Here is a 25,690-nt window from a genome sequence, read left to right as displayed (position 1 = left end):
GGTGCTGGCGGTCCTTTCTGGCCTTGCGGGGCTGGTGCTGGCGGTCCTTTATGGCTTTGCGGGGCTGGTGCTCTGGTCCTTTCTGGCCCTGCGGGGCTGGTGCTGGCAGTCCTGTCTGGCCCTGCGGGGCTGGTGCTGGCGGTCCTGTCTGGCCCAGCAGAGATGATGGCGGTGGCCTCCTGGGCAGCGAGGATGATGGCAGTGGCCTCCTGGGCAGCGGGGATGATGGTGGTGGCCTCCTGGGCAGTGGGGATGATGACGGTCTTCTCTGCTGTGCTGATCTTCTCAGACTTGCTGAGTTTCTTGTGCCCCTTCCCCACCTTGGAAGGTGTCACAGCTGAATCCACACTCCCACCTGTACCCCTGGGAGCGGCTTTGGTGGCTGGAGTCTTCCCCCTCTCCCGCCGGGCATTGGACAACTTTTGATGCTTGACAGGTGAGGGACTGTCCGTGCTGTGGCTCCTTGCCACACTGGCTGCCCTGCTGCCTGGTGTACTCCAGAATCCGGTGACTACTGGCACCACTGGTCCCAAAGATGTTGTGGCTTAGGTGATAGGTTGGGACCTGGAGAGTTGGGCCCTAGGAGACTGACGGGGTGGGGGAGGTGAGGGAAAGAGGTCAAGGGTGGACAGGAAAAGTTTCTTGGGAACACTGGGACGGGTAGCTGGAGGGGGTTTGGGAGTGGAGGAAGAGGTTGTGGTTGTAGGAGGTGTTCATTTGGTGACTTTGGGTGAAGGTGCATGCGCTGGAGGCTGTCGTGAGGTGGATGGCTGTTGGGTGGGTGTGTGCCTGCGTTTGTGTATTTTGGGAGGGGGCATCACAGACACACTGGGAGAGGACACAGGGGACATGTGAATGGTAGTGGGGGTAGTGACTGCACGTGAGTGGGGTGTGGTGGTGTGGGTGCTGGTGATGGAAGTTGTGGCTGTAGATGTAGTGCATGCAGGTGTAAGTGGAGACGAGACTGGGAGGGAGGAGGGAGACAAGGAGGATGGGGACACAGTGGAGGCAGTGGATGTTGGTGTGTCTGCATGTGTGTGTGATGCTTATGTGAGTGTCTGTGGGATGTGTGGTGCTTATGTTTGCCAGAGCTTCCCTTGTGTGTTGAGGTGTGTGCATGCTGGTCTGATGGTGTGCTTGGGGTAGGCTGAGGTACAGGGATGTGGGTCTGGGTGGAGGTAGTTGGAGGGGGGGAGGCTAGAGACAGGGACAATAGCTGCCACCAGTGCTGAGGCCAGAGTCTGAAAAGCTTGCTGAAGGGCTGCCTGACCAGAATGAATGCCCTCCAGGAATGCATGTGTTTGTTGCAACTGCCTCTCTACACCCTAGATGGCATTCAAAATGGTAGACTGCCCAACAGTGAGGGACCTGAGGATGTCAATGGCCTCCTCACTGAGGGCAGCTGGGGTGATTGGGGCAGGGCCTGAGGTGCCTGGGGCAAAGGTGATGCCCACACTCCTGGGTGAGCGTGCACGGGGCAAAGGCTGAGTGGCTGCTGGGAGGGCGGTGCTAAAAGGGGGGGTGGTGGCTGTACCTGTAGATGCGGGGCACAGATGTGGCCGCCACCACAAGGGAGCTCCCATCAGAGGACGAGTCCATATCACTGGTCTCAGCTCCGGTCCCCGCTGTGGAGCTCCCCTCGCCCTCCGTCCCACTGGTGAATTCCAAGTCCGTAGTCTCGCCCTCCAGGGCCATGTGGGATGCAGCTCTCTCCTGCTCCGGTGTCACTGCTCCTCTGCCTGATGATGCTAATGCACACAAGAACAGGGAGACCACATAAAGGGGGGGGGGGGGACGACAGAAGAAAGACATGTTGAGTGCATGCATTACCGCTATTGTTGGCGGACACGACAGACACAGAAGCCCCCTGCACTACGTCGCACACTTGGGGTCCACTGTTCAATCCCTGGGACATGGCCTACAAGGCTAGGGCCGACATCTGCACACATGGATGTCATAGGAGCCTGACTAGGTGTAGTTGGCACTGTACACAGGTGGGGTGGGGTGCCACAGGGTCTGCCAGAAGAAGGGAACCTAACTACCACACTCGCCCTGGCCTAGCGAAACCCACAGCCCACCTCCCCCACCCAGACACCTCCACTGCGCACTGAATCAGCTGAATGAGAGTGTACTCACCCCCTTGTGGCTGCTGTGATACCCACAAGTGCCCATCCAACTCCGGGTACGCCACCGCCAGGATCCTGAACATCAGGGGGTCATGGTGCGACGGACACCCCTCCCACGTTGGGAGGCCATCCCCAGCTGGGCCTCCGCCGTCTTCTTGCTCCAGCGGCGAGTGTCCTCCCATCTCTTACGGCAGTGGGTGCTCCGTCTGTGATAGACCCCCAAGGTCCGGACGTCCTTGGCACGCCAAACATCCTTCTTCTGGTGGGCGCTGACCTACAGGAATTGTACAGGGGAAAAAGAAAAGTTATTACCAACTGCACCATCACAGTCATTGGCCCCCATCCCTACCCTTGCCATATGGCACATGCACTCACCGTCATTTCATGCACGCCTCAATCTCCCCCCCCCCATCTTTCATCACTCCACACAGGCATAGCCCATACAGCATGCTCCCAGTGTACTAACCTGTTTGTCTGGAGGACCGAAGAGTAGCGTGTACTGGGGGAGGACCCCATCCACGAGTTCCTCCAACTCCTCCGATGTGAAGGCAGGGGCCCTTTCCCAAGACGCACGAGCCATTGTCTCTTCCAGACTGAGGTCACAGCAGTACTTGCAGTGTAGGTCCTCTCCTGTCGAAGAGATGCAATGCAGAATTGCGCCATGGTCTTCGACCGCCTACCACGACGGTGTACAGCGCCAGCGCAGTTACCCCACATCCCATTGTCCCACTTTACAGGTTAGGCAGCCGCCATTTCAGGGGCCCACATGGCTTAATTTTTAACTGCATCACACATACTCAGGCCTTGCCTCAACACTCATACATGCAAATTTCGGATTAAGAATCGTGTTTTGTGTAAGCTGTGTGTACGTACCTCTAAGTTGGTTGACTCTGTGTTCGCTGTTGTCCTTCATAGACACCGTCCGCTGGGACATGTGAGGAGATGGCGGCATCCTCTGGTGCACAGACCGCTGGTGGACCTGTCGACAATGGAGGAAAGACATGTGATCATCACCTACAGGCTTGATCATGCCACAATCCTAGAACTGTGTGCCCAGTTGGAGCCAGACCTGATGTCAGGTATCCACCATACCACAGGAATCCCCCCTGTAGTGCAGGTGCTGTCAGTACTCCATTTCCTTGCAAGTGGGTCATTTCAAACAACAGTGGCCATAGCATCAGGGATGTCCCAGCCTATGTTTTCCAATGTGTTGTCCAGAGTGTTGTCTGCCCTGCTGAAACACATGCAGAGCTACATAGTTTTCCCTCAGGTGGAGGATTTCCTATAGTGAAAGGTGATTTCTATGCCCTGGGACATATCCCCAACATCATAGGTGCCATTGATGGGACACATGTGGCTTTGGTACCCCCCAGCAGGAGTGAACACGTGTACAGAAACCGGAAGAGTTATCATTCGATGAATGTGCAGATGGTGTGTTTGGCTGAACAGTACATCTCCCATGTTAATGCCAAATTCCCTGGCTCAGTGCATGACGCTTACATCCTGAGGAATAGCAGCATTCCTTATGTGATGGGGCAACTCCAGAGGCACTGTGTGTGGCTATTAGGTGAGCACCTGGAAGCAAGTCAGTGAGAATGGTGGTCTGGGTCTGGGGATATTCCTACAGGTTAGTGTGTGTCTAACAGTTGTCCCTCCATATTTTCAGGTGACTCTGGTTACCCCAACCTGTCATGGCTACTGATCCCAGTGAGGAATCCCAGGACAAGGGCAGAGGAACGCTACAATGAGGCCCATGGGCGAACTCAGAGGATTATAGAGCGGACCTTCGGCCTCCTGAAGGCCAGGTTCAGGTGCCTCCATATGACAGGTGAATCCCTTTTTTACTCACCAAAGAAGGTGTGCCAGATCATCGTGGCCTGCTGTATGCTTCACAACGACAGGTGCCTTTTCTGCAGGAGGATGGTCCAGATGGAGGTGTTGTGGCAGCTGTGGAGCCTGTGGACAGTGAAGACGAGGAAGCAGAAGAAGAGGACATCGACAACAGGAACTCAGTGATCCTGCAATACTTCCAGTGAGACACAGGTAAGAATACAAACCTGCCTACTACATGTACTTTATATGGTCACTGCGTTGTCACTTTCTCTTACAATTTCACAGATGTGGGTCCCACTGTGGGACATCTGCTTTGTTTCCTCATGGACTAGAGCTGTGTGACATAGGTATGTTGACATTACAATTGAAAGAACATTTTGACACTGTAATTGCTAATACACTAATTCAAAATCACAGACAGATTCCAGATTGTTTTGTGCTTTATGGATGTTTATTTAAGTGCTAAATAGTGGAGGGGGTTGTAAAATGGTCAGGGGTGATGGTGGAGGAATGTCCATGGCAAAGTCCAGTCTATTAGTCTCACATGTGCATTGTCCAAAGGGGCATAGGAAGTGGAGCTGGGGCAGTTTAAGGATGGACAGGGTGACAAGGTGGGACAAAAGGATGACAGTCAGGGTGGTCTCATTTCTTGGCGGGGGTCTTGGCATCGTTCTCTGTCTTTGTCCTGGATCTCAGGGACCATTTGCGGGGTGGTTCTCCCTCTGCAGGGGGTGGGGTGCTGGTGTGGTGGTCCTGTGGCGGTGCCTCCTGTCCACTAGCGCCGGCGAAGGTGGTGGGCAGTTCATCGTCCAGGCTAGTGTCAGGGGCCCCTTGTTGTGCCACAGTGTCCCTCCTGGTGTTGAGGACTTTCTTCAGCACCCCAACGATGGTGCCCAGGGTAGAATTGATGGATCTGAGTTCCTCCCTGAAGCCCAAATACTGTTCCTCCTGCAGTCGCTGGGTCTCCTGAAACTTGGCCTTTACCGTTGCCAACGTCTCCTGGGAATGATGGTAGGCTCCCATGATGTTGGAGAGGGCCTTGTGGAGAGTGGGTTCCCTGGGCCTGTCCTCCCCCTGTCGCACAGCAGCCCTCCCAGTTCCCGTGTGTTCCTGGGCCTCTGTCCCATGGACCGTGTGCCCACTGCTACTGCCCCCGGTCCCTGTTGTTGTTGGGGTGGTGGGTTAGCCTGGGTTTCCTGTAGTGGTGGACACACTGCTGATTGACGTGTCCTGGGGACAGAGGTATGGGCCCGCTGGGTGGGTGTTGTGCTGGTGTTTCCAGAGGGGGGTAGCTCTGTGGTGGCCTGTGCCAGTGTGTGGGGAACCGACTGTCCTGAGGTCCCAAATGGGCCGGGTTGGTCATCTAGATCCAGTTGGACAGAGCTGCTGTCATCACTGTGGTCCTTTTCTGTTGGTGGTGTGGACATGTGTGGACCCTCCTGTCCAGTGATGTTGGGTAGGGGTCCTGCAGGGGTATATAAAAGGATGTTTATTGCATCTGTGTGTGCCATGGTGTGCAATGGGTGGGTGACCGTGTACCCCAGTGCTTGCATTCATGTGTGGGACCTTGTGTGATGGTGGTTTAAGGGGGTGTATGGGTATGTGCAGTGGTCATGCATTGGTGATGGTGTCCATCCTTTGGTGTTGCATGCAGGGCTTGGTGTTGGGATGTGTGGTTTGTGATATTGGGACATTTGTAAGGAGTTGGAGTGATGGGGGTGAGGGCGAGGGTGGGGGTATGTGATAGCATGCAGGTAGGGAGGGGGATGTAATAGTTAAGAATTGACTTACCAGAGTCCATTCCTCCATCTACTCCTGCGAGGTCCTCAGGATGCAGAATCACCAAGACCTGCTCCTCCCATGTTGTTAGTTGTGTGGGAGGAGGTGGGGGTCCACCGCCAGTCCGCTGAACCGCAAGGTGGTGTCTTGAGACCACGGAATGCACCTTCCCCTGGAGGTCATTCCACCTATTCCTGATGTCATCCCGTATTCTTGTGTGCTGTCCCAACTGCGTTGACCCTGCCCACGATTCTTCCCCATAGCTCCATCTTCCTAGCTATGGAGGTGTGCTGCACCTGTGCTCCGAAAAGCTGTGGCTCTTCCCGGACGATTTACTCCACCATGACCCTGAGCTCCTCCTCAGAGAACCTGGGGTGTCTTTGCCGTGCCATGGGGTGGTGTGGGTGATGTGTGGGGTGGTGTGTGTTGTGATATGTGGGGTGATATTTAGTGGTGTGTTGTGTGAAGTGCGTGGACGTTATGTGGGTGATGGTATTGTGTGCCTGTGGATGCTTGGTAGTAGTTTGTAGTGTCTCTCTCTGGCCTTCTGTCGCAATGTTTGTCGTAGGGGTTTGTGGGTGATGTGGGTGTGTGTTTTATATTGTATTGGGTGTGTGGGAGTGGTGTGTGTATGTGTGTCAGGTGTGTGTATTTTGATTTGTCCAGTGTGGCAGTGTTTTGTAAATGTGTGTATTTTGAGTGCTGCGGTTTGTGCCGCCAATGGAATACCGCGGTTGTAAGACCGCCACGTGGATTCATGGGTCGTGATAGTGTGGGCGTATTTCTGTTGGCATGATGGTGGAGGTTTTGTTTTCGCCAGTTTATCACTGACCTTTGGTGTGGCGGACTTCTGTGGGCGTCTCAATTTTGGCAGATTCCGAGCAGTGGGTCGTAATTGCTGTGGCGGAATTCCGCGGCCACGGCGGTGTGCTGGCGGTCTTCTGCACGGCGGTAAGCGGCTTTTGCCGCCAATGTTGTAATGAGGGCCTTTGTCACTCTGAATAGAGACTTTGCTGTTTGGTTCTTAAAACCATTTTTACTTTATATTCCTGTTTACACTTTACCTCCTTATGAGGGAAGTGCCCCTTTTACCCGATTGCTGAATTCCTGGCTGATGGCCAATCAACTGATGTCCTGAGGATGAAAACCGAACCTGAGTGCTGACCCAATACGGAGGGTAACTATATGACAATGATATTGTAATTGTCTGTTTGAGTTTTTTCTTTTTAGGTACCAAGTGCTTCTTTAGACAGAGTCCATAGCTAGATGTTTTCTAAATTGGTGTTACTAAATTATTTTGCATGAAGCCCAACATGCCAGTGCCAATTCAAGGTTAGGAGAGGGATTCACTAAACTGACGCAAATAGACAAATGACTGAATCTATGCTTTGTTGAATAATGTGCTAACGTTACTCTACTAAGGACAACCTATGTTGATGCCGTGTTATGTTCTAATGTTCGTGATTCTTGCTTTGATGAAATCTTATCAGAGTTGCCATATTGTGACTATGCTAATGTGTTTCTTGGTTTTGAGACTAATAAACTTGCTAGTAGAATTGTAATCAATAGGGAATAAACTTCATATGACTGCAAGGTCATGGTGGTTTCTGAGTATTATTAAATGTCTTTAACTAATTTGAATTGCCATATTACTGTGAACCTTGTTGACGTAATTGACATATTGATTGACATGCTGATTAGTTATCTCGTCCTAAGGTGTCTTCAATCAGGGTCAAAAGATTCATTGGCCTAAAACGAGTCCCAAATTGAGTAAATTAGTCATAAAGGGACGTGTTAACAGTTCTGGTAGCAGAGGACGGTTTAGGCCCTTTGGGGCCCTAGGACGGAGGACTATTGTTTTAAGTTGTTTTTCGAGATAATGCAAATTGGAGGTATGATGTGTTTCTAAATTCCTCATGACTTTCCTGGAATCTCAGAACTTACCTAAGTGAGTTGGGTATGTTCTCGGCATTTTAGGATGTATGGTGTAGAATTTGAGCTTGCTCAGCTTATGCATATTGCAGGTGACTTGTAAACTTTGAGTGGATTTAGGTCAGGTAATGTTGTTTTAGTAGGAGTGGGCGTACTCTGCAGTATGAGAGTAGGGAAGTCGGCGAACTTCATGTGAGTATGGCGCTTTGTGCTAAAAAGGTATCCACATGGTTGTTGGTGATGTACAGACCCGTCGCGGTCTAAGACTCCGGAGTATATTGACAAGTGTAGGAGACACTTGGGTTTATGTTGTAATTTGTGAGGTTTAATAGGTCAATCGGGCGTGGTTGACAAGTTGAGTTTGAGTTAAATTGTATGATTGAAACCTTCGATGGAGATTTGGCAAGTTCTAAAGTGCACTAAAACAAACCATTGACAAGTCGAGAGTAGGATTTGCAGGTCGAATTCTGCTTGCGAGTGCGGGAGCTGAGAAGGAGAGAGTAGCGGCCGAGGCTTCAAGTGAAATCTCTGTAAAGTTCTGAAGCAAATGTGTTACCCTTCCTGTAGTAAACGGTCAAATTTGGGTTTTGTTGTTAAAGGTGCTCGCAATATATTGCATTCGTTTGTGTGAGAGAAGAGGACAAGCAGCAAGACTGTGTCAGCTGCAGTATGTGTGAGTGTGACGTCAGTGGTGCCGCGCTGGGATAGGTCATTTGCTAAGAGGGGTTGCGCACGGATTGGCAGCCGTCAGTGAGAGGCAATAGGTTAAGAAAGGTGGGTGAAGAGTGCTCTGTGAATTAAAGTCACTTTCTGATCAGATTCTAAACAAAATAAAAGATGCAAAAATGAAGTTTTTCAAGGCTCTAAAGAGTGCTTTGAAGGGAGACGTATATATTAGAGCGAGTGTGGGAGAGCCTACACCGCCTGAGGTACTCCAGCTTATATCGTAATGGAGGAAAAGGAAGTCGTGCCATGTCTTTGGATGAAGCAGTGGTGCAAATTGACCGAAAAGGAGGGATGTTTAGCGTTTCCAGAGTACGGAACGTTTAATAGAAGAATTTTGGAGAACTTGCGAATGATGTTAAGTGTGCAAAAACGCCTCCGAGACCAGCTCAGTATGAGGCATTAGCAATCTGGGATTTGATGGCCATACGAAAGAGATAGCAGAAATTTGAAAGGAAAATGAAAAGAGCAGAAACGACTTTAGCTGAGGCTAGATGGGATAATGAGACCAAGATGTGGAGAAGGGGAATAGTTTACTGACTTAAATTGTTCCCGGCAATAACACAAGAAGATGAGACACAGGGAAAGAAAGCCACCTGTAAGACAGACAAGGGCTCTAGTAAGCCAATGGAGACTCAGAGGTCTTGGGTAGATGAAGATGACTCAGACGATGAAGAGTTTCTTAATCAGTTGTTACATGATCTCCCTCCACCATATGCTATAAATGATAACGCACAGAGCACTAGTGTGAGTTCTGAAGAACCAGCACAGAGTAAGGGCGTCTCAAGTACAGTGCAGACAAGTGATACAGTTTTGATACAGAATGATGTCAGTGTACCCACTGCACCAGAGACACAGATACAGTTGCAGCCACCACAGATTCTAAGGATTTATCCAGATATCCCAGTATTAGAGACAAATACGAGTCTAATGGTGCCGCCTGATCCGATATATACGAGATCAAAGTTAGTGCAGATTGAACCAACTCCGCAATTGCTGCCCCAGCCAAAGCAACAGCTGGTTCTGAGTTACACCTCAGTCGCAGGACCACAGTCAGTAGCTACAGCACCAATGATGAATCAAGCTACGGGAGTTAATGCTCCTCAGGGTCTAGGACTTGGACAGTCACCAGCTGCCATATCATTGCCAATTACTGTCGGTCCGCCAGTACCATTGAATGCGCAAGGGAAGCCTGGCATATGCGATCAGGGAATAATGACCCAAGAGGCGATAAGAGGAGGGTTCACAGGAACTTCCCAAGGAATGACACAGACAGCAAAAGGATCTAGATCTCTGTTAGACTTTAGTCCGATTGGGGTTCCTTTGTAGACGATGAGGCAAGCAAGGTTGGGAATGCTAACCCCACAGGTAATGAGTACAAATACGACACAGACACCAGTGGTGCAATCTGGAAACATTTAGTTGCAAGGCTTAACAGCGCAACAATTGAATGAGTTGTTAGACAAGCTCAACACTCCGCAGACTACTGCAGTAACCACAGAAAGGTCAGAAAGGGATGAATACCTGAATTTTGTGAGACTAGGTGTGGAAGCCATGGAACTAGTGGAAGGGACAATGGGGGTGAACAGATTAGAGTTGTACACAGAAGCAGAATTGATGTATCTGTGCCCCAAAATCACTAAAGAAGTGGGCAAGGTACATCAGAGGTTGGCAAACCTGGCAGATAAATACGGCATAGACATTGAAAATACTAAACATTTGAAGAGAAGCTACAGATTAGATTTTGAGTCTAAAGACTTCGAGCACATGAGATCTACTGGGATGAAAGCGCATCTTAAAGAAATACTGCAGAGTACTCAAATTTGGGGAGCCTTAGAGAAATGGGAAGGCAGATGGGCAAAGAAACGAGATAAAGAGAAAGGTGATGGTCCGGAACCAAAGCAGGATGAAGCTGCACTGGACACAGGGACAATAAAAATGTTACCAATGAGAGAAACAGCCGGAGGGGTGCTAGTCCATGTACCATGGTCTAGAGGTGACATTCTGTCATTTACAAATGATTATCCGAGGTTGAGAGAGAAGCCGATAGAGTGGCACCGGCAGACGGACAGGCTTGTGAAGCTTGCGAAATGTCTCTGGGAGGACTTGAATACCCTGTTTGAAATTATAGTTCCACCTGACTTATGGCTTGAGTGCAAGAGAGGTGTGGACTGGCCAACAGAGGAGCCGGCAGGGGATAAGGTTACTGGTGCACCATCTGCAGAAGTGATGAGGTATTATCATAAGGTGATTGAGTTTTTGAAGCTGAAAGTATCGCCGAAAGTGACTGATTGGCAGAAAATCGATCGAACCTCACAGGAAGCCAAAGAACCGATTCATGCTTACTATGAGACATTGTTGAAAGCATTCAAACATTACAGTGTCACTGAGGTCATTGAGCCGAAAGACATGAATCATCTTGTATTCAGGTTTGTTGAAGGGCTGAGACCAGAGATTAGCCAGATGATTAAGAATCATTTGATCTGTTGGCAAGCGAAGCCGATTGATGAAGTGTTGCAGTATGCGAAATACTGTAGTGATAAGATTGAGTTGAAGCAGAGAAAGTTGAAAGAGAAGGTGATGGTGATGCAGATTAAGGCAGCACAAGCAGGGATGCAGGAAAATGGAGAACAGCAGGTGATACAACAGCAACCGCAGGGGAATGGAGTGTTTCAGGTGCAACCGAGAGGCCGAGGACAAGGAGGTTTTGTGAAGCGTGGTCCAGACTTGGATACTTTTGTGGTTCAAAATGATGTGCAAGGGATGAAAAAGGTGTCACCATGTCACGCGTGCGGGGGTGTGGGGCACTGGAAGCGGGAATGCCCAATGGTGGTGCAGGATGGTGTTGTTCAACAAAGCAATGATGTCAGTACATTCCAAAATGTGAGGGTTCCAAAGAAGAGGGGCCAAAATCAGAACTTCCAGAATAACATGGTTCAGATGCAGGGGTTACAGCCCGTGCAGCAAATGCAAATGTCGCGTGTTCAACCAGCACAAATGCAGCAGGTACAACAGCAGGTTCCTATGGTACCTAGACAGCAAATGCAAACACCATTAGCTCCAATGGGACAGCAACAGGTGATGCTTCCTCAACAGGTCACAGGCCAAACAATGAGTCAAAATAACACAGTACAACAGTTCCCATTGCGTAGTGAGGATGTAATAAACGATGAATGGTCGGATGATTGTTCAGACAGTGAGGAGTGCAGGCTTGCAGCGTCCTTAGAGGTAGATCAGAGGGGTCCCTATGTAGATGGAAAGGTGATGGGTCATAAGGTCTCGTTCCTAGTCGATACAGGAGCTACACGCTCTACAGTCAGAAGTGCAAAGGTTCCGAAATTGCCACTTTCGGGCGTACCATAAGAGTGATAGGAGTAGCAAATCAGTTCCTGACAAATCCAATAACAGACCCGGTCCAAGTTGAAATTGGCAACTTCCAGGGATTACATAAATTTGTAGTCTGTGATTCGAGTCCCATATCCCTACTGGGAAGAGACTTAGGGGCATATATATACTCTGTTTGCGCCGGATTTGGTCGTTTTTTTTTACGCAAATCCGACGCAAAACTAACTCCATATTTATACTTTGGCGTTAGACCCGTCTAGCGCCAAAGATCTTGGAGTTTGCGTCATTTTTTAGCGTGGACACCTTCCTTGCGTTAATGATATGCAAGGTAGGCGTTCCCTTCTAAAAAATGACTCAGAGGCATGTGCGCCGTATTTACACTCCCGGGCAAAAATGACGCCCGGGAGTGGGCGGGTCAAAAAAAATGACGTCCAGCCGCTTTAGCGTCATTTTTTAGCGCCTGGTCAGGGCAGGCGTTAAGGGACCTGTGGGCTCGGAAGGAGCAAAGAGGTGACCTCCCATGCCCCCAGGGACACCCCCTGCCACCCTTGCCCTCCCCAGGAGGACACCCAAGGATGGAGGGACCCATCCCAGGGAACTTAAGGTAAGTTCAGGTAAGTATATATTTTTTTTTTTTGGGTGGCATAGGGGGGCCTGATTTGTGCCCCCCTACATGCCACTATGCCCAATGACCATGCCCAGGGGACATAAGTCCCCTGGGCATGGCCATTGGGCAAGGGGGCATGACTCCTGTCTTTGCTAAGACAGGAGTAATTTCAATAGGGGTTGGGAGTAAAACAAAATGGCGCAAATCGGGTTAAGGCGAAAATTTTGCCTCATCCTGACTTGCCCCATTTTTTGACGCCCAAGCTCCATTTTCCCCTACGCCGGCGCTGCCTGGTGTAAGTCATTTTTTTTTACGCACAACAGGCAACTCCGCCGGCTAACGTCATTCCATAAATAAGGCGCCCGCATGGCGCTTTGGAATGGCGTTAGCCGGCGTTAAATCTTCTGACGCACAACTGCGTTGGCGCAGTTGTGCGCCAAAAAGTATAAATATGGTCCTAACTGTGCAAAACAAGGTGTTCAATTACCTGTTCCAATCAAGGAATTGAAGTGCAGACAAACAGTGATGATGAAGGGGACGATGGACACTTTCCAGAGTTAGAGACGGAGATTGCAAATGAGGGATACCCTTTAACAACATTATTCCCAATGCTTACAGTGAATGACTTCCCACCCGAGTTGCAGGGAAGAGTGACAGAGAAAGTGTGGGACCTGACAGGAAAGGAAGTCAACGCAGTGGGACAGCACCCAAGAAATCGGGAGGACCTCAGGAAGAGGTGGAACGGCCTACGGAGGAAGGTGCATTCCATGGTCTCAAGACACCACCTTGAGGGTTCAGCGGACTGGCGGCAGACTGGCGGCGGACCCCCACCTCCACCCCCACAACTAACAACATGGGAGGAGCAGGTCTTGGCGATTCTGCATCCGGAGGACGTTGCAGGAGTAGATGGAGGAATGGACTCTAGTAAGTCAAATCTTAACTATTACCTTCCCCACCCTACCTGCATGTCAGCACATACCCCCACCCTCACCCTCACCCCATCACTCTAACTCCTCACAAATGTCCCAACATCACAAACCACACATCCTAACCCCAAACCCTGCATGCAACAACAAAGCATGGACACCCATAACTAAAGCATGGCCACTGCACATACGCATACACCTCCCAAACCATCATCAAACAAGGTCCCACACAGGAATGCAAGCACTGGGGTACACGGTCACCCACCCATTGCACACCATGCCACACACAGATGTAATAAACATCCTTTTATACCCCTGCAGGACCCCTACCCAACGTCACCGGACAGGAGGGTCCACACATGTGCACACCACCGTCAGAAGAGGCCCACAGTGATGACAGCACCTCTGTCCAACTGGATCTAGATGATCAGCCCGGCCCATCGGGGACCTTGGGACAGTCGGTTCCCCTCACCCAGTCACAGGCCACCACAGAGCTTCCCCCCTCTGGAAACACCAGAACATCACCCACCCAGCGGGCCCATACCTCCGTCCCCAGGACACGTCAATCAGCAGTGTGTCCACCACTACAGTGAACCCAGGTTAACCCACCACCCCAACAACAACAGGGACCTGGGGGCAGTAGTAGTGGGCACACAGTCCAGGGGACGGAGGCCCAGGAACACAGGGGAACTGGGAGGGCTGCTGTGCGACAGGGGGCGGACAGGCCCAGGGAACCCACTCTCCACAAGGCCCTCTCCAACATCATGGGAGCCTATCACCACTCCCTGGAGATGATGGCAACGGTACTGGCCAAGTTTCAGGAGACCCAGCGGCTGCAGGAGGAACAGTATTTGGGCTTCAGGGAGGAACTCAGAATCATCAATTCCACCCTGGGCACCATCGTAGGGGTGCTGGAGGAAGTACTCAACACCAGGAGGGACACTGTGGCACTACAAGGGGCCCCTGACACTAGCCTGGATGATGAACTGCCCACCACCTCCGCCGGCGCTAGTGGACAGAAGGCACCGCCACAGGACCACCACACCAGCACCCCACCCCCTGCAGAGGGAGAACCACCTCGCAAATGGTCCCTGAGATCCAGGACAAAGACAGAGAACGATGCCAAGACCCCCGCCAAGAAATGAGACCACCCTGATTGTCATCCTACTGTCCCACTTTGTCACCCTGTCCATCCGTAAACTGCCCCAGCTCCACTTCCCATGCCCATTTGGGCAATGCACCTGTGAGACTAATAGACTGGACTCTGCCATGGACATTCCTCCGCCATCATCCCTCACCATTTTGCTACCCCCTCCAATTTTGAGCACTAAAATAAGCACCCTTAAAGCACAAAACAATCTGGAGTCAGTCTGTGATTTCGGAATACTGTATTAGCAATTACTGTTGCAAAAAGCTCTTTCATTTGTAATGTCAACATACCTATGTCACACAGCTCTAGTACATGAGGAATCTAAGTAGATGTCACACTGTGGGACCCACATCTGTGAAATCGGAAGGGAAAGTGACAACTCAGTGACCATACACTGGGTGAAAACGACAGACAGTAGAGAGGTAGTAGTGCTTAAGTACATGTAGTAGGCCGGTTAGTATTCTTACCTGTGTTTCACTGGAAATATTGCTGGATCACTGAGTCCCTGTTGTCCATGTTTTCTTCTTCTGCTTCCTCGTCTTCACTGTCCACAGGCTCCACAGCTGCAACAACACCGCCATCTGGACCATCCTCCTGCAGAAAAGGCACCTGTCGTCGCGAAGCCAAGTTGTGAAGCATACAGCAGACCACGATGATCTGGCACACCTTCTTTGATGAGTAGAATAGGGATCCACCTGTCATATGGAGGCACCTGAACCTGGCCTTCAGGAGGCTGAAGGTCCGCTCGATCACCCTACTAGTTCGCCCATGGGCCTCATTGTAGCGTTCCTCTGGCCTTGTCCTGGGATTCCTCACTCGGGTCATGACAGGTTGGGGTAACCAGAGTCACCTGCAAATGGCGAGATACAACTGTTAGACACACACTACCCTGGAGGGATATCCCCAAACCGAGACAACCATTCCCACTGACTAGCTTCCAGGTGCTCACCTAATAGCCACACACGGTGCCTCTGGAGTTGACCCATCACATAAGGGATGCTGCTATTCCGCAGGATGTAGGCGTCATGCACTGAGCCAGGGAACTTGGCATTCACATGGGAGATGTACTGGTCGGCCAAACATACCATCTGTACATTCATGGAATGATAACTCTTCCGGTTTCTGCACACCTGTTCACTCCTGTGGGGGGGTACCAAAGCCACATGTGTCCCATCAATGGCACCTATGATGTTGGTGATATGTCCCAGTGCATATAAATCACTTTTCACTGTAGGCAAATCCTCCACCTGAGGGAAAACGATGTAGTTCCGCATGTGTTTCAGCAGGGCAGACAACACTCTGGACAACACGTTGGAAAACATAGGCTGGGACATCCCTGATGCTATGGCCACTGTTGTTTGAAATGACCCACTTGCAAGGAAATAGAGCACTGACAGCAGCTGCACTTGAGGGGGGATTCCTGTGGGATGGCGGATGGCTGACATCAGGTCTGGCTCCAACTGCGTACACAGTTCCTGGATTGTGGCACGGTCAAGCCTGTATGTGATGATCACATGTCTTTCCTCCATTGTCGACAGGTCCACCAACGGTCGGTACATCGGAGGATGCCGCCATCTCCTCACATGTCTCAGCGGATAGTGCCTATGAAGGACAACAGCGATCACAGAGTCAAACAACTCAGAGGTACGTACCCCCAGCTTACACAGAGCACCAATCATAATCTAAAAAGTGGCCTGTATGTGTGTTGAGGCTAGGCATAGGTATGTGTGACGCAGTTGAAAATGAAGCCATGTGGGCCCCTGAAATGGCGGCTGCCTGACCTGTCAAGTGGGACAAGGGGATATGAGGTCACTGCGCTGGCGTTGTAAACCGTCACGGTAGTCGGTTGAAGACCGCAGTGTAATCCTGCATTGGTTAACATTGGACACTGTGGGTCCTAGGAGCCAATGATGATGTACGCCGGCGGTGACGGTACGCTCCGCCGGTGGATGTGACCACCATTTTCTATCTGTTCAATCACTCGATACCTGATATTCGACAGGAGAGGACCTACACTGCAAGAGCTGCTGTGACCTCGGTCTGGAAGAGATAATGGCTGAAGTGTCTGGGGAAAGGGCCCCTGCCTTTACATTGGAGGAGTTGGAGAAACTCGTGGATGGGGTTCTCCCCAGTACACCCTACTCTACGGTCCTCCAGACAAACAGGTAAGTACACTGGGAGCATGCTGTATGGGCTATGCCTGTGTGGAGAGGGGTGGATGTAAGAAGGAAGGGGGGCGTGTGCGGCATGCATGAAACAAGCTGAGTGCATATGGCACATGCCAAGGGTAGGGATGGGGGCCAATGACTGTGATGGCGCAGTTGGTAATAAGTTTCTCTTCACCCTATACAAATTATGTAGGTCAGCGCCCACCAGAAAAAATATATTTTGGCGTGCCATCGCCAAAGACGTCCGGAATCTGGGGGTCTACCACAGACGGAGCACCCACTGCCGGAAAAGATGGGAGGACATTTGCCGTTGGAGCAAGAAGACGGCGGAGGCTCAGCTGGGGATGGCCTCCCAACATGGGAGGGGTGCCCATCGCACCATGACCCCCTGATGTTCAGGATCCTGGCAGTGGCGTTCCTGGAGTTGGATGGGTTCTTGAGGGCATCACAGCAGCCACAAGGGGGTGAGTACACTCTCATTCTGCTGACTTTGCGCGCAGTGGAGGGGTCTGGGTGGGGGAGGTGGGCTGTGGGTTTCCCTAGGCCAGGGCGAGTTCCGTAGGCAAGGTCCCTCCGTAAGGCAGGCCATGTGGCACCCCAACGCACCTCTGTAGAGTGCCAACTACACCTAGTCATGCCCCTGTGTCATCCATGTGTGCAGATGTCGGCCATTTCCCAGGAATTGAACAGTGGAGCCCAAGAGCGCGACGTAGTGCAGGGGGCTTCTGTGTCTGTTCTGTCCGCCAGCGGTAGCGGTAATGCATGCACTCAACATGTCTTTCTTCTGTCATCCCCCCCTTTTTGTGGTCTCCCTGTTCTTGTGTGCATTAGCATCATCAGGCGGAGGAGCAGTAGCACTGGAGCACGAGGGGGCTGCATCCCACATGGCCATGGAGGGCCACACTACGGAATCGGATTTCACCAGTGGGACGGAGGGCGAGGGAAGCTCCACGGCAGGGACAGGAGCTGAGACCAGTGACACAGACTCGTCCTCTGATGGGAGCTCCCTTGTGGTGGTGGCAACATCTTTGCCCCCCCATCTACAGGTACAGCCACGACCCCCCCTCCCAGCAGCCCCTCAGCCTTTGCCCTGTGCCCGCTCACCCGGGAGGGTGGGCATCACGTTCGCCCCAGGCTCCTCAGGCCCTGCCCCAGTCACCTCTGCTGCTCAGGTCCCTCACTGTTGGGCAGTCCACCATTTTGAATGCCATCCAGGGTGTAGAAAGGCACTTGCAACAAACCCAAGCATTCCTGGAGAGCATTAATTCTGGTCAGGCGGCCCTTCAGCAAGCTTTTCAGACTCTGGCCTCAGCATTGATGGCAGCCATTGTCCCTGTCTCTAGCCTCCCCCCTCCAACTTCCTCCACCCAGACCCAATCCCCTGTACCCCAGCCTATCCGAAGCACCCCTCTAGACCAGCATGCACACACGTCAACACACAAGGGAAGCTCAGGCAAACATAAGCACCACACATCCCACAGGCACTCACGTAAGCATCACACACATGCAGACACACCAACATCCACTTCCCTCCTCATCGTCTCCCTCCTCCCTCCCAGTCTCGTCTACACCTCACACCTGCACGGACTACCTCTAGAGCCACTACTACCATCACCAGCGCACCCACCACCACACCCCGCTCATGTGCAGTCACCACCCCCACTACCATTCACACATCCCCTGTGTCCTCTCCCAGTGCGTCTGTGATGCCCCCTCCCAAGATACACTAATGCAGACACACATCCACCCACCAGCCATCCACCTCACGACAGCCTCCAGCGCATGCACCTTCACCCAGTCAGCAAACGAACACCTCCTACAACCACAACCTCTTCCTCCACTCCCAATCCCTCTCCAGCTACCCATCCCAGTGTCTCCAAGAAACCTTTCCTGTCCAACCTTGACCTCTTTCCCACACCTCCCTCACCCCGTCCGTCTCGTAGGTCCCGAACTAGCACCTCAGCCACAACATCTCTGGGACCAGTGGTGCCTGTAGTCACCGGAATCTGGAGTGCGCCGGCCACCAGGGCAGCCAGTGTGGCAGGGAGCCACAGCACGGACAGTCCCCCACCTGTGAAGCATCAGAAGTTAGCCAGTGCCCGGCGGGAGAGGGGGAAGACTCCAGCCACCAAAGCCTCTCCCAGGGGTCCCGGTGGGAGTGTGGAGTCAGCTGCAACACTTTCCAAGGTGGGGAAGGAGCACAAGAAACTCAGCAAGTCTGGGAAGAGCAGCACGGCAGAGAAGACCGCCATCATCCCCGCTGCCCAGGAGGCCACTGCCAACACCAGCCCTGCTGCACAGGAGGCCCCCGCCACCAGCCCTGCTGCCCAGGAGGCCACCGCCGGCACCAGCCCTGCTGCCCAGGAGGCCACGCCATCATCCCCGCTGCCCAGGAGGCCACCACCAGCACCAGCCCTGCTGCCCAGGAGGCCACCGGCAGCACCAGCCCAGCTGCCCAGGAGGCGACCGCCATCATCTCCGCTGCCCAGGAGGCCACAGCCATCAGCCCCGCTGCCCAGGAGGCCACAGCCGTCATCACCGCTGGGACAGAGAGGACCGCCAGCACAAGCCCCGCTGGGCTACAGAGGACCGCCAGCACAAGCACCACTGGGCTAGAGAGGACCACCAGCACAAGCCCTGCTGGGCTAGAGAGGACCGCCAGCACAAGCCCCGCTGGGACAGAGAGGACCGCCAGCACAAGCCCAGCTGGGCTAGACAGGACCGCCAGCACAAGCCCCACTGGGCCATGAAGGACCGCCAGCACAAGCCCCGCTGGGATAGAGAGACCACCAGCACAAGCCCCGCTGGGCTAGAGAGGACCACCAGCACAAGCCTCGCTGGGCTAGAGAGGACCGCCAACACAAGTCCCGCTAGGCTAGAGAGGACCGCCAGCACAAGCCCTGCTGGGCCATGAAGGACTGCCAGCACAAGCCCCGCTGGGCTAGAGAGGACCGCCAGCACAAGCCCCGCTGGGCTAGAGAGGACCACCAGCACAAGCCCTGCTGGGACATGAAGGACCGCCAGCAGCTGAGTCACTGCAAAGGAGCCCGCCGCTCCAAGCACCGCTGAACAGGGCACCACTGTCTCAAGCACCTCTGAATAGGGCACTGCCTTCTCAAGCACCGCTGAACAGGGCACCGCTGTCTGAAGCACCGCTGAACAGGACACCGCCATCTCAAGCAACGCTGGCCAAGGGCACTTACACTACTGAGTCCGTCACGGGCAGAATGAAGCACTCTCGGCACAAAGCCCCCTCCAGAATCAGTGGAGACTGTCACCCACTACCTCTGTCCTTAGCAGGATGAAGCACTCTGGTCACAAAGCCCCCTCCAGAACCAGTGGAGACTGTCATCCACTACCTCTGTCCTTAGCAGGATGAAGCACTCTGGGCACAAAGTCCCCTCCAGAACCAGTGGAGAGATACATTCACTACCTCAGTCCTTAGCAGGATGAAGCACTCTGGGCACAAAGCCCCCTCCAGAACCACTGGAGAGATACATCCACTACCTCTGTCCTTAGCAGGATGAAGCTCTCTGGGCACAAAGCCCTCTCCAGAACCAATGAAGGGATACATCCACTACCTCTGTCCTTAGCAGGATGAAGCACTCTGGGCACAATGCCCCCACGAGAACCACTGTTAGCCACTTAAGAGACTGTGGCTTTGCACTCCCCAGGATTGAACAGTGGGCAACCCACCCACTGTATAGACTTGAGAGACTGTGGCTTTGCATTCCCCAGGATTGAACAGTGGGCAACCCACCCACTGTAGAGACTTGAGAGACTGTGGCTTTGCACTCCCCAGGATTGAACAGTGGGCAACCCACCCAGTGTATAGACTTGAGAGACTGTGCCTTTGCACTCCCCAGGATGGAACAGTGGGCAACCCACCCACTGTATAGACTTGAGAGACTGTGGCTTTGCATTCCCCAGGATTGAACAGTGGGCATTTGGCCCTCTCGTGGATTTGGCATCGTGCACTCAACCGGCTGAGGTGCCCCCCCCCTATCCCTCCCCCTGAGGAGCCTGTTTTATTGCTATCTGATGCCCCTGCAGTGTTCTCTCCGTCATGGTCGGGGATCTTGTGTGGGCCTCACCCATACCGTGCGGGCCCAGTGTTCCATGGACTTAATTGGAGCACTACCTGGACTACTGTGCTTGGTGTATATTTTGTTAATGGTGTATATATATATTTTTGCCTACTTGCTTTTCATATATTACAATAGTTACACTCATTTTCTTTTGTCTTTGCATTCTTCCGGGCGGTTCGGGGGGTGTAACTGTGATGTATCAATATGGATTAGTGTGTGTGTTGTGGTGGGTGAGGGTGGGGGTGTGTCCCTGTTTTTTGCCTCCCCCCTCTCCTGTGTCGTAGGTGCAGTACTCACTGTGGTCTTCGCCGCCGGCGTTCGTGCTCCTGGTAGAGGAGCAGGAAGACTATCACAGGGAGAATTTGGAGTTCCGGCTCCATGGTGTCCTAGTTCCTGGTGGGGTGTGTAGAGGTGAGCATTTTCCCTTCGGAATCCTGTTCCCGCCGTGTTTTTATCCACGGTGATTCCGCCCCGGAAAAGGTGGCAGATTGGCCTGTCATAATAGTGTGGGCAGTACATTGTCCTCTGCCTGTCTGTTGGCGGTGACCGCCGCGCTGTTTGTTTGTACCGCCGTGGCGGTCGGAGTGTTAAAGTGGCTGTCGATGTTGGCGGTTTCCACCACGGTCTTAATTGCAAAGTTTTTACCGCCGGCCTTTTGGTGGTCTTACCGCCGCTTTAACACCGACCGCCATAGTTGTAATGACCACCATGGTGTATTCTGTAGATATGTCTGCTCAGCCTGCAGAGAACGGGGTAGTGTATTGTCACTCACTCAATAATTGCATATCTGGACTGGTATCAGTTCCATTTTGAAACTACAATGTGACACTGTGCCCACTCCCTGTATACCTGCACCGCATGTGGTGGTACCAAAACATACTTCACTGCCAATATGTAGCTCCCTGAGGCCATGTCCACTAATTACTATGGGAATTGCTTTGGGGGCAGGGTCATAATTTGTGACTGATGCACTCATATTATTCCAGGTAATGTGTATCACATAGCTTTGACAGATCCCTTGATCCCACAGCCCTGTTGTCTCTTTCATCTAGCGCTGATGAGTTCAGTACAGGCGCCTATCATTTTGTACACTGCAGATCTGCAGGCAGTGTGCAGTTGAATGATGTGCCATGATATTGAACTCTGCGGTTATGATTGTGAGGCAGAACGTGTACAATGCAGGCCCAGGGTTCTCCTTCAGTTCTTTAGGTTCTGTGGGCACATGTGTGGACGTGTGTCCCTTAATGTTAATATGACACGCAGACCACCACCACCAGAAGTAGCAGATGCCTGCATCTGTTCTCCATATGTCCACACATGAACAAGCTTGCCTCTTTGTGTGCTCAACATGTCACTCCCTTCAATGTAGTTGAAGCACAAACGGTTCGTATGTTGGCTTGCTGTGACAATATCAGGACTGTGCGCAGCGGGTGACATTTAAAGGTAGTGGATGTTTTTGCACTGTATGCAGTGTGCTTTAACTGTCAGCTTCCACTTGGTGAGATTTGTTTCATCATGTTCCTGGTCAATGTCAAGTGATTAGCTCATGTCCTACCAGAGTCACTGCTTTTCTAAATGGTCATTGCAGGGCCTGAGCTGGGGAGTGTGTGTTGTGTACCCTAATGGGGAGTGTTTGCTGTCATGTCTCTGAGTTCAATGCATGCTGTGTGCCACAGGTGGACAGGATGGTCAAGACAGGATGTCATTAACTGACACGTATGTGACTCAGCAATTTTGTATGGGACTTGTGGACATGATATTCTGTCTTGTATTTTGCATCCATGCAGGTCAACGCCCATCAGAAGAAGAGGATTTGGAGAGTCATTGCCAAGAAGGTGTGGACCCTGGGGGCCCACAACCAGCGGAGTGCACACTGTCGGAAGAGGTTGGAGGACCTGAGATACTGGGCTCGGAGGACAACAGAGGCCCAGCTAGGAATGTCCTACCAATGAGGACTGGATGCCGTTCGGGCCATGACCAACCCTAATGGCCTGCATTTTGGTGATGGCCTATCCGGCTGTGGATGGCTATGTGAGGCCAGCACAGCAACCACAAGGAGGTGAGTACATAGAACATCATGAGTGAACCTTTAGCTGGTGATTGAGTGAGTGACAGACTGCTCCCTGGACAATGTAGCATGTGTCATGTACATGATCCCACTCGCCTCTATCGTCAAAAGCCATGGAATGAACATATGTCATACGCCAATGACTCACAACTCATCATTTCCATCACCGAAGACCCGGACACAGCCAAAAAGAATTTCCACTTGGGAATGGAAGCTGTCACCACCTGGATGAGAGAAAGCTGCCTCAAGTTCAACTCTGACAAGACAGAGCTCATCATTTTTAGAAATGGCACCTCAGCATGGGATGACTCCTGGCGGCCCACATCCCTCAGCAGACCTTCACCGACTGAGAACGCCCACAACCTAGGCATCATCCTCGACTCCTCCCTATCTGCGACTCGAGAGGTAAACTCAGTCACCTCCTCCTGCTGGCACACCCTCCGTAAATTCTGGAAAATGTTCAAATGTATCCGATCAGACTGTCACAGGACAGTCACCCACGCCTTAGTCACAAGCAAGCTTGACTACAGCAACGCTCTCTACACTGGCACCATGACGAGAAACATCAAAAAGCTGCAACTCATCCAAAATGCAGCCGCCAGACATGTTGTTAACCTCCCATGCCAAGAACATATCTCCCAGCACCTGAGGACCCTCCACTGGCTCCCGATAGAAAAACTAATCACCTTCAAGCTATTCACCCAAAGATACAAAGCCATACACAACATCGGACCTGCCTACCTGAACAACTGTGTCTCCTTTCACACCCCCGCTGGATCCCTGCACTCCACTCAACTGGCTCTAGCTACCATCCCTCACATTCGAAAAACCACCATCGAAGCACGATCCTTCCCCTACATCGCAGCAAAGATCTGGAACAAACTGCCCCTATACCTTAGATAAAGCCCATCCCTCACCATCTTCAGGAAGAGGCTCCACCCTCCTATCCCTCACAGCACCTTCAGACCCTCATGGGTGAGTAACCGCACTTTACAAAAACTGATTGATTGATTGTCATGTGTCACATATCTTCTGGGATCAAATTGGCATAGATAGGACATTTGTTTCCAACAGGTGGGCTCATTCCTTTTTGAGCTTGGACCTAGGACTAAACTATGCTGAACCTTCAATCAAAATGCCCAGCATGGAGCAGATCTGACTGTGTTTAGTGTTCAGATATCCTGTTTTGACTGACCTGGTAGTTGATAGTTTTCCTCCAACAGATCACTCCTGACAAATGTTACAGTCCAAACGTGTGTAGGATATTGGTCACTGTCCTATGTCATGTGTCTGGGAATATGTTTAGGTTGACATCTGCTAACTAGGTGCACATTTTATTCCAATGTATATTGAGTGCTGGTGCCTCACAGCAGTCTGTGATGCATGGGTGACCATCATACATGTGACATGGCTTACATGGTAAAATATTAGCAGCTGTAGTGTGCTACTTTTTCTTGGTAAGTGGGGAATGTGCATTGTCATGGGTGATGAGTCATCAGTGTAGTAAATATACCTTCTGGCAACTTGTCAGCATGTGCTCCATTCCCACTAGGATACATACCTATGCAATAGATGTGTCCTAGTGGGCTAGCCATGCATATGGGATGATGTTCAAAAACTCTTACATATATTTTCATGGGGTCATGTTGTTTGTATGGTACATTTGCAATGGTTGTCCAGTTACTGCGATGCTTTAGACAGAACTGTCTCACCATCATATGTAGTCAGACAGAAACATTCATGCCTCATAGTATGCCTTAAGTCATGTGCAAGTGCAGTAGCCATGATGGACATGACAGGTAGGGGCAGGGTGTTGTTCGACTTGATGGTGATTTGCCCTCTTGAATTGGTATGTAAGTCCACATCACCTGTGTGTTGTTTGGGAATTGTACCGTGACTGTATGGATGCATCATGGATGAACATGTGGTGCACTTCTGGCTGACCCTGCTACTACTACCTTGACTCATTTTGGAAGGTGTGACTTATGGAGCTGTACATTGTTGTGATGTGTACATTGTGACATAGGTGTTTCCAAGTCACCTAATTGAGGTATGGCATGTTTAAACCAGTGTTGTCTGGCTTTCCTTACCAACATCACTTATTGTAGAGACATCATGTTGGTGCAAGTTAGGTGTGTGCATAGGCTTGTGAGTGTAATTTGTAGGGTATCTTACAATGGTATGCAATTGTTGGCTACTGGTTTCATGTGGTGGGCTGCTTGTGGCACATGTTTAATGTCGAGTGGTCAGCTACTTGGGTTATGATCACTGAGGTACCTACACTTCATCCTTACTATTGTAGTCATCTAAAACCAAGATTTGCTCACGTGTTACCTTTGTGATTCCAAATGGCATGCATGGTTTGGTATTGGCAGATGATGCTGGCATTTTGCTGTCACTTTATGCGGTGGGCCACTTGACATGATGGTATATTTAGTCTCTCAGAGTTGTGATTGATGTGTCAACATGTATATGTCATGACCTAAAATGTCACTTTCTTTTGGCAGCATCAGCACTGGCAGGTGAAGGAGACGGGGTCAAGCCAAGTGGGGGTTCCTCTGGCCATGGTCCTGTGGTCACGAGATCACTGACAGTGAGGGACCCAGTGGCCCGGAGAGCGAGGGGAGTGCCACTGAGCAGACCGGATCTGGCTCAACATCATTGGACTCCTCCTCCAGGGGCCACTCCCTAGTGGTGGTGGACCCATCAGGGACCAACCCAGTACAATTTTTGTCCACCACCACCATTCTATCACCGCCCTCCCTGTTGTTTCTCACCCAGTTGGCCATGCCCGCTTCACCAAGAGGGTGAGCATCTCCTTTGCCACAGACACTGCTGCCCCTGCTCCTGTTAGTCCTGCTGTCCTCAGTGAGGAGGCTATTGACCTTCTGAGGTCAATCTTGGTGGGTCAGACTACGTTGGTGAATGCCATCCATGGACTGACA

This window comes from Pleurodeles waltl, chromosome 4_2, assembly GCF_031143425.1.
Source record: "Pleurodeles waltl isolate 20211129_DDA chromosome 4_2, aPleWal1.hap1.20221129, whole genome shotgun sequence".
NCBI lineage: Eukaryota > Metazoa > Chordata > Amphibia > Caudata > Salamandridae > Pleurodeles > Pleurodeles waltl.
The sequence above is the reverse complement of the archived record's forward strand: the minus strand, read 5'-3'. Positions refer to the sequence as shown.